We start from the raw sequence: 10,019 nt of genomic DNA, 5'->3' as shown, positions 1-10,019 counted from the left end.
GGGTTTTGTTTAGCTTCTATATTTGTTACAATGTTTCAAACTGCCAGCTCAGAAGCCGGCAGCGGCAGGCGGGGAACGTTGGAGTCCTCCGTCACTGAAGCAAGCAAGCATCCTGTTCGCTTCAAGCTGCCTGGCTGCCGGCCGCCATCTTGGCTGGCAGTTAATTTGCATATCGCCCTGATTAGCCAATGGGAAGGGTAGCGGAGTGACACCAATTTGCATGTTTCTCTTTTATTAGTGTATATTATTAGTGACATGGTGCACAGATTCAAGCACATTGAAAGGAAATTAATTAGAAGGTGGCTGTTAGGGCAGGATGCCCTGGAGCCAACCTCCTGCGGTCCCTCCCAGGCATCTGCAGAGTGAGTAGGGTCCCTCCAGCAAGTGGGGTCCCTCGGCCTGGCCTGCAGCGATAGGGCGAAACCGGCTCTCAGACATCCCCCAAGGGGTCCCAGAGTGGGAGAGGGCACTCTGCAAAGTTGCTGTCATACAGAGTGTGGAACACAAACGCAAATGTGCAGTAAACCAGATTGGGGCCAACAGTGCCCCAGCAAGAACATAACCCATGGCCAAAGGTGGAATGACACGGCCCTGCGAGGAATCGGGCTCCCTCCTCTCTGGTTTTGGGGTGCATCACCTGAGAACCACCGCTGCCACGTCATTGCAGTTTGGCAGCTCCTGTGTTGAGCGTCTGCCCTCTGGTGGTCAGTGCTTGTCATAGCAACCGGTTGGATGGGCGGAGGGACACTTAGCATATTAGCCTTTTATATATATAATTAGTGGATTGTCAGTCCCATTTATTTTTAATTCTCTAGGACAAAGATCCTGGTCATTTCCCTCTCTGTTTTAGAATAGGTATAGCCTCAGCTTTCTTCACAAACTCTAAAAATGAACCATCATTTACTATACTTATGGCAAGAATGAATTTCCAGCTTTCCCATTAATTCTTCTGTATCAACCAAGTGTGTATAATAAGAGTTAAATTGTTGAGTATTATATGGCAGGCACCACGGTAAGCACTGCACATGTCTTAGCTCATTGAATTTTCCCAACTACACTATGAGTTACATACTATTATTGTTCTTATTTTACATATAAGGAAACTGAAGTACAGAGAGATTAAGTAACTTTAACCTGTTCACAGAGTTAATATAGGCAGAGCCAGGATATAAAGCCAACCTCTTTACTCTATGGAACTGCTTCTTTAACCACTATATCACTAACATTTGTGTCTTTCTCCTAAGCCTTCATGAAGCTCAAAAATCATGCCTACAGAATATGGACTTTAAAGTAAGTGATAGAATATTTTATTATTTGGGGGCTAAAAAGCATAAAGGGCAGGAAACAATGTCTATTGTGAGTGATTTAAATTGGCATTAGACTAAAGGGCCTAAAATAAACAATATTGTAGAAGCCATTCTGGGTTCCTTTGGCTACCACAACACATGCTAAAAATACATAAAATCTCTGCATTACTGAATATTGGACACTGGGAGGTGGACACTAAATTAAACATTGGCTCCTTCTTCAAGTTCTAAATAATTCAGACATTGAAGCATTTATCAAAAAGTTGGATATCAAAATATCAGCACTGTTGTCAACAGTACTAGAGTGGAGGATGTGATTTAAAACTGTAACTCTATGGGCTTCCTGGTACCCTACCTAAGTATAGACCTTGAGACTCCCCATTGAAAGGTGATTCTGTTCTCTGGAAACGGACAACCTTGCCCAGCCAGCTGGAAGCAGAATCCTGGCTTCAATGACTTACTGTGTTGCAAAGGTAGATGTCAAATAGGTGAGTAACCTAACAGCCAACAACATTGAGCAATGACATTATAACCTAACCTTTCACCATCAGTTAATCACTTCTTTTTTTTTTTTTTTGGCCAATGGGAGGATGGAGTTAGGAGGGAGAGAAAGAGTTACTCTAGACAATATGTTACTTTATATGTTCATGAAATTCTTATAATACATAGCAAGTACAAAATGGCAAAGATATTTTTAAAAATTCAAAAAAATTGTTCTTGAATTATTTTCAAATAATGAGTAGTATATTACATATGCTAATATAGGCTATTATATAATCTCTAAAAAGATACCACACAGACTGTATGTGTGTGTGTGTGTGTGTGTGTGTGTATATATATATATATATATATATATCTGTAAATATATACATTTTAATAAATATTTTAAAATTATATCTTTTCAGACTATTGAACAAATCTTTATTTTATTGACTGCAACCTAATGGCATCTAAGTGGTGGGAAACAGCTGACTTCTGTTACTTCTGCCTAGACACATCTGTTAGGAGGAATCATGCATTTAAAAGGGTGTGTGCCATGGTGGCATATAATTAATATAATAAATAGTATCAGGACACCTAATTTTTATAATACTCTCTTTTATATCTATATATTTTCATTATTTTGTTGTTAACAAAGACAATGTTTTGGGGTTTTCTTGAGGGTAGTGTTAACTCATGACTCATGTTGGAACTCCAGATGGTACAATGAGGACCAGTAGGTAACACTTAAAATATTTTAACTCCAGAGGAAGAAGACTAGTGGCAATTGAAATCTACAACATTTTAGCAAATGTATCATAATAAGGACATGCTTCTACATAGATACAACACCACTGTCATAACAAAAAATATTAATAATTTTATAATGTCAGCTATTTCAGTCATTACTCAAATTTTCCCAATTATGTTCAAAATATATAGTTTTTTAAAATTCTAATATTCATGTAAAGAGATGTACATTGCCAGAAATATTGTTATGTTTCAAAATCACCTTTATTCCAGTCTTTCTACTCTTTAGGGAGTATTATTTATTTTTCCTTGACTTTGACTTTTGAAAAAGTCCTGGCTTTAAGAATGTTTCAAAGGACAAACTTGTCTGATTGATCCATAATAGTGCCATTTCACTAGTTTCTCTAATTACAATATTGTAAATGATAAGTTCGGTAGATGCTTTATTTAGAATAAACATTATTGGCAAGACTTTATTGGTAATGATTTATATATTTTATATTGCAGAGCAGAGGCAACTCAAGCTGTCAGCTCATCCTATTATTAGCATCTGCTGTAATTGCCTGCTTGGGTTGGGTATTGACTGACAGATCCTTCCATAGCAAAGGTACATTTTACCCTTTACAATTAGTAAGCAATCTATGCGGTGATATTTTATCACTGTGAGACTATCATGCTTCCCAACAATCTATTAGCTCAGATTTTAGCCTCCACTGATGATCCTGCCTGAATATCAGATATTATATTGATGCTGCAATAGCGATTTTTAACATCAATTTTTCTACATTAGTCTCTATTAATAAAATAGTAAGTACTCAGCATTGACTATGCATCTCAGTTGGTTTCCTTGCCTCAATGCCTCCTTCCCTGCTTTGCAATCCATCTGCCAGAATACAGCACAGCTGTTTTTGACCCATGTCTCTTTTCCAAAACCTTAAGTTTGCTCTGAAATCAAATACATAAAAAGTGGAATTACATGGAGAATACTAAAATGCTTCTGAGAAACAGCCAAACCTCTAAGGTGTGCCATATTTAAAAATAAACAAACCAAAAGTAAAAATAAAAAACAATAAATAAGCTAACAGATGAATATTTCAATGGATTCTCACAGACAATACGAAATTTAAACTTTTCTAGACATTTTCCTATGCAGAACTCTTTCTTTAAGCAGCTTCAGATGAGCATTTTCCAAGTCATGTGTTACATACATCTACAATGAGGTCCAGGAGGGGTAATTTGAGGAGAGCTAAATAAAGGACTTTTTATAAATGTGTAGACAGGTTCATAAAGAGAAATAGTATAGAGCAGTGGTAGGCAAACCATGGCTCGCGAGCCACATGCGGCTCTTTGGCCCCTTGAGTGTGGCACTTCCACAAAATACCACGTGCGGGCACGCACGTACAGTGCGATTGAAACTTCGTGGCCCATGCACAGAAGTCGGTTTTCGGCCTGGGTGAGTCTAAAGTGGCATTAGAAGAAGTGGGGGTACGTTCGCTGAAGTCGACCCCTCAGATTGAGGACGTTTTTAGCAAAGGCCAGCTTAGGAGTACCCTAATTAAGTTAATAACAATGTACCTACCTATATAGTTTAAGTTTAAAAAATTTGGCTCTCAAAAGAAATTTCAATCGTTGTACTGTTGATATTTGGCTCTGTTGACGAATGAGTTTGCCGATCACTGGTATAGAGTCATAAGACTTGCAACAGGGGAGGAGCACAGCCAGCCCTAGGATGCAGAGGGGTTGCTCTCTGGGAAGGGCCATCTGAAAGTAGTTTCGGTCTTGGGTTGAGGAATGCAGCAAATCTGTGGTGACCTCTTCCTTTGAAGAAGGAGCCAAGGAATAAATGCCCTAACTGCTCTCTCCTCTCATCTTCCCTCCTCAGAGTGCACATGTCCCAGTTGGACCAAACACAACCAAAACCAAACACAGGGCACTTGAACATGAACTCCAGAAAGATCATCATCCGGGACATGGAACAGTGTAGAGGAGAGTGGAGAGTGAATCTGCGGAGGCCAGCAAGGGGAACTATCCAACCCATCATAGGTTGCTAATAGTTGTTATATGTGACAGGAAAGAAAGGTACGTTGAAAAAATAACTGCTGGTTGAAATAAAGCCTAATAGATATATGCACCTATATCTGTTTTACATAGTTCCAGGGTATGAGAAAACATATAATATGTAGTGTTTTTAAAACTTCATTTTTAATCAGCGCTTTTTAAACACACAGGGGCTTAGCAGAAATTATAGAGCAAAGATACACTAGAGGTACAATGTCCAGTTTGCCTAATTCTCTCCATGTTGTACACTTGGGAGTAGGAACTGTATCTTTCATCTCTGTTCCCATTGCCTGAGACATAAACATTTACCAAGTGAGTAGAATGAATCAGCTGTAATTTAATATTCAAGGCTCTCCTATTAATATTTCCAATATTATTTACATCTATTTCTCTACTCCTGCCAAACTATTCTTGATACACAACCTATACTTTCTCCGTGTGGTAGCTTTGATAGTCCTGTGTTCTCAATCAAGAACAGAATTTCTCAAGCTTGGTCCACTTGACTTTAGGCCAGATTATGCTTTACTGTGGGGGCTATCCTCTGAATTGTAGGATATTTAGCAACAGAGCACTTTTTCAGCTGTGGCAACAAAAAATGTCTTCAGACATTGCTGATGTCCCCAGAGGATGGGGATGGGCGTGGTTACCCCTGTTGAGAACCACTGTTCTAAAATACCACTTCTCCCACAATTCAGTGTTACAGTGTGCAGATGTCTTGTAAAAGTGTACACCTGAAACCTGTACAATCTTATTAGCCTGTGTCACCCCAATAAAGTCAATAAAAATTAAATTAAATAAATAACACTTCTCCCTTTTTTCTATTAAATATAAAGGAACCTCTAAGATGTAACTTTACATGGATTGTATGTTTCCTGAAATTATATATGATGTCTCCCTTTTCTCAGCCATTGTAAGAATGACTTTAACCTTCTCTATAGCATTTGTCACTTTCCACCATGAATTTAATTTCTTGAATTCTTGAATCCTCTTATTAGACGAAAATACCATGAGAATGAGAACATTTCATCTTCCCCAGTGTACCTGGTGATGCATCTTTGTAGGCTACAGTATAATATCAACAAGTAATTTTTAAATGAATACATATCTTCATTTTTCCATATGCAGAATTGTCATCATATAGGCACAATCTCTCTTTGAATTAAGTAAAGGTATTTAGAGAAAGATGAATCAACATGGATCTAACATGGCAAATCTCTTTTTGTAATACAGAGCTGGGAGAAATACTTGCTCACTTGCTGGAATATGAGAGGTTTAGGACTGTGAGAAAAATAAAGTTCAGAAACACAAGGTATCCATGATTTTACAGTGTAAACATCAAGATTCAAAGAAGGATTTCATATCCTTTTCATAAGTATTGTTTTCTAAATTCCTAATTAATATAGGGATCCAAATGAAGCATGTAAAATATATTGAGGAGACCAAATATATGGCTTTGGTTGGTTAATATTTACCATAAACGTTTACTTTTAATAATGGGGCCTATAAATTGTTTTATCTTCAAAGTGCTCTAAGACGTTAATTAATTATTGCAAGACTTCTGTGCAATAAATAATTAAGTATTATTATCACTCTCTTTATTGATGGGAAAATGAAACAAAATTGTTAAGAGCTTTTAGCTAAGGTATTTAGGTCAGCTACAGTGTGAAAGATCTAATTCTTCTCAGCATATATTTTTTTTTATTCTAAAACCTGATTTAAGAATCATTTTATGAAATATTGTTTTTTCTAATATCAGAGATATAAATAATAAACTCTCCTCTTCCTACTAAATATTAAACCACTTCAATCTTCAGGATTCTAGTTCAAGAGCTATAAAACTTTAAAAAGTGGTAAGTGATTCCTAGAATTACATTTCCATTCTTTCAGCATCATTATTAGTAACTGGATGAAAATTTTCTTCAAGAAAACATGTAATGTTTTCAAAATTTTAGCTCAAAAAGGAATAATTTCAAAACATAGTTAGAAGATATTCTGGGGTTTAAAAACCTAGCGCTTCCCTTGAAAAATAAAATGAAACAAAATTTATTATGTTCTGTCATATTTTATAATGTAGCCAGAAGTAAACTATTGGAAAAGTTTTGCATATGTCTGTCAATGTTGTGTTTGTGAGTTTGCTGTTTCTGATGAATTATAGGGTATATTCATAGATTTTGGAAAACAAAGTGCTTGTTTTTTTAATTCCATACAGATTATGGATGTGTTTTTGTATCTGCACCACCTACTCATAACACAGATATTTAAAATAATATCTGTAGCTGCGCACTCAACACAAATGGATCTGTGTTTCCTTGGGAGTGTGAAACATTTGTGTGCCTCCTTTCCAAAGTGCTCATTTAAGTAGCAACTCCTCTCTAAACACCCAGTTCCTACCATCATAACTGGCCTTCTGCTGAGTCGCATTTACTTCTACAAACTAACAACCCACAACAGTTTTACTTCTTAAGAAAATATGAACTAATTCATCAGTTTTTAATTGTATCCATTAGCTGCTTAATAGTTTAGTGTTCCAATGCAGGAAGCATTTAAGAAAGGAAGGGAGCAAAGAGAGTGGATGGAGAGAGGTGAACTGTGTTGGTGCTTACCATTTCGAATAAAGGTTGTCCGCTCAGTGTGAAGGAAGGTCAGGGAAAGGGAAGGACATGAAGGGAGAGTACTAGGAGTTTCTATAGTAGCAGAGAGGACTTTTAGGAGAACTATTGCCAGTGCTGTTATTTCTGCATTTGTGGGATGACTCTTCGCTACTAACTATAAGGGAAGTCTAGAACTATTGCAGGAGAGAGATATTGTTAACTCCACAAAGAGAGCCACTTCAAAATGCTGCCCTGAAACAACCTCTTTCTTACTATTTATACATTTTTAGTCATTTGCATGCTTGCCACTGCTATGACATTAATCAGAATGTGTGGGTGAGTGAAATCAAGAGGGGAATGAGAAAATACTTCTGAGATGATACAGAAAACAACCAATGCTAACATTTCCCCCAAGTTCACACTGAATGTGCCAGAATAAAAATACAATCAGAGCTATTTTGTTTGTTCCTTTGTTTTCTTACAGAGGCTATCTGAGTCTCTGTTGATTGAATAAAATTTTAGCCAAGTGTGACTTACGAGGTATACTAAAAGTAAACCTTAGATTAGGATACTGTTGCCTCTCTTAAAGTACAAACATCTTATTTTGAAGAGATGAAGGGGACAAGGGAGGGCTGGAAAAATGGATAAGATGCACCTGTTACCGATGTATATGTGTCTGATCATTTATTCTCACAATATACCTATAACATATGTATTTATATACCACTTTTTATAAATAAAAAAGAATGCCTGAAACTGTTAAGCAAACTGCCCAAGAATAATTGATTAATTTGAGTAGTAATTTTAAACCAGACTTAACTCAGTAGAGCACCTTTCTGTATTCACAATCCTAATAATATCTTATTACTCATTTATGCCAGTGAAAACATAAAAATCTAATATCTTAATGAGAGCACTGAAGCCATGAAAAAGTGGCAAAGTAAAAACAGTGGGGGAAGGGGAAAAGCATTCAACAAAGAGAGCAAGAAAGAGGTTCCAGAAGAAAGTTGTGCCCTCTCCAAAAGATTTTAAGAATAAAGAAAACAGCCTGGCCTGATTTACTCAGTGGTTAGAACGTCAGCCAGGGACTGAAGGGTCTCTGGTCTCAATTCTGGGTCAAGGGCACATAACGTACCTGGGTTGCAGGTTTGATCCCTAACTCTGGACGGGGCTCATGCGTGAAGCAACCAATCAATGTGCCTCTCTCACATCGATGTTTCTCTCTCACCCCCTCCGCCCTTCCTTCCACTCTGTCTGAAAATCAATGGAAGAAATATCCTTCGGTAAGGATTAAAAAAAAGAAGAATGAGAAAAAAATGTAGATCAGGAGTCTGTGAAAGTACCTTGCAACCACCAGACCTGTGAAATGCAGCTTCATGAAAAGCAAAGACATTAAAATAAAACAAAACAACCAATGTATGATCAATTCATATAGTTCATCATAATTATTGAGGAGCACAGTCTACCTTGCAATACAGATTTATTTAATTGGCTAGTATACTATGCAATGTTATTCTTTCAGAAGACGAATAAAAATATGCTGAGAGCAAGAGAGAGAGAATCATCACAACACTGACTTGTTTCAGTATAGCCCTACCATAACTCAATGCAATGTCATTAATCTTACCATGGATTTATTACTATCAGACAGTTTTTAATTCATTCAGTGCCACTCATTTGTCAACCAAAATGACAGTGTGAATTCAAATTAATTTTTCACATATTTCTTCAGGTACTTTTAATGGTTTATTAAATTCTGGGAAATAGATATTGTATCTACTGCCTTTCCTCAATTCTCAAAGTTGGTAATTCTACTTGAAGCTATCAATCTAAACATGACTTATCCTTTATAATTTATAAGACCATTTTAGTTATTGCTCATTAATTCCACTGGCCTCTAAGTTGTCCAAGATGTTATGTTTATAAAAGTTTATAAAAAGAACAGGTTTACCAAAATCCAATTCACATATTCTTTTTATTTCACCTTCCATAATATCTATGTATTTCACATAGCCATAAAGACCTAAAAATAGAGACATTTCTGTTTTCCTGAATTGTTTTTTTTCTAAAGACATTGGTGTCTTAAACGCCTAGAAAGTCAGATAGGTTATCTTACAGAAAGGAAGATAACAGAGAGCTGTAGATTTTTTAAAAATTTTCTTGCTAAAGTAGATTATAATTTTGAGTGGATTGAGAATGACAGAAAGCCAAAGGTTACATTTTCTATGGGTTTTTGTGTACTGTTGTTATCATGAAACTCTAATGCTTATCTGGAAAGAACCAGAAGTATCAAGTATCAAATCTAGATTCAGTGTGCCGTGGAGTCTTTGTGTTAAATGTTGGTATGCCTTGGTTTACTATTTAGGATTTGGACCAGCTGCATGAAGGAGAAAACTAAAATTAATAGTGGCTTGAACAGAATAGTAATATAATTTTCTCTCAGATAAAAGAATTCTGGAGGAAGGCATCCAGAGCTTTGAGAAACCCAGATTTCTCCCATCTTCCTTCTCTGCCATCCTAGTACATGCTTCTCATACTAAAGGTCAACTCTGGTTCAAAAATGATGAAAGGATGATAAAGTGCATACTTTCTCTTTTTAAAGGAGACTTTGTAATCCCCTATACCATTTTAACTTACATATCAATGGAAATAAATTAGTCATATGGCAATACCCAACTACAAGAAAGGGTACAAAATAGTCTTTTAGCTGTGCTTGATCCCTCAATTTTAAAATCATTATTTGAATCCCTTTACTCATTCTCTAGGGTCTTTCTTTGTACAATGGCTTTCATTATCCAGCATCTAACTTATCAACCCTATACCATTGCCACTG

The sequence above is a fragment of the Myotis brandtii genome, unplaced genomic scaffold, assembly GCF_000412655.1.
Source record: "Myotis brandtii unplaced genomic scaffold, ASM41265v1 scaffold123, whole genome shotgun sequence".
Classification (NCBI taxonomy): Eukaryota; Metazoa; Chordata; class Mammalia; order Chiroptera; family Vespertilionidae; genus Myotis; species Myotis brandtii.
This window is presented reverse-complemented; position numbering follows the sequence as displayed.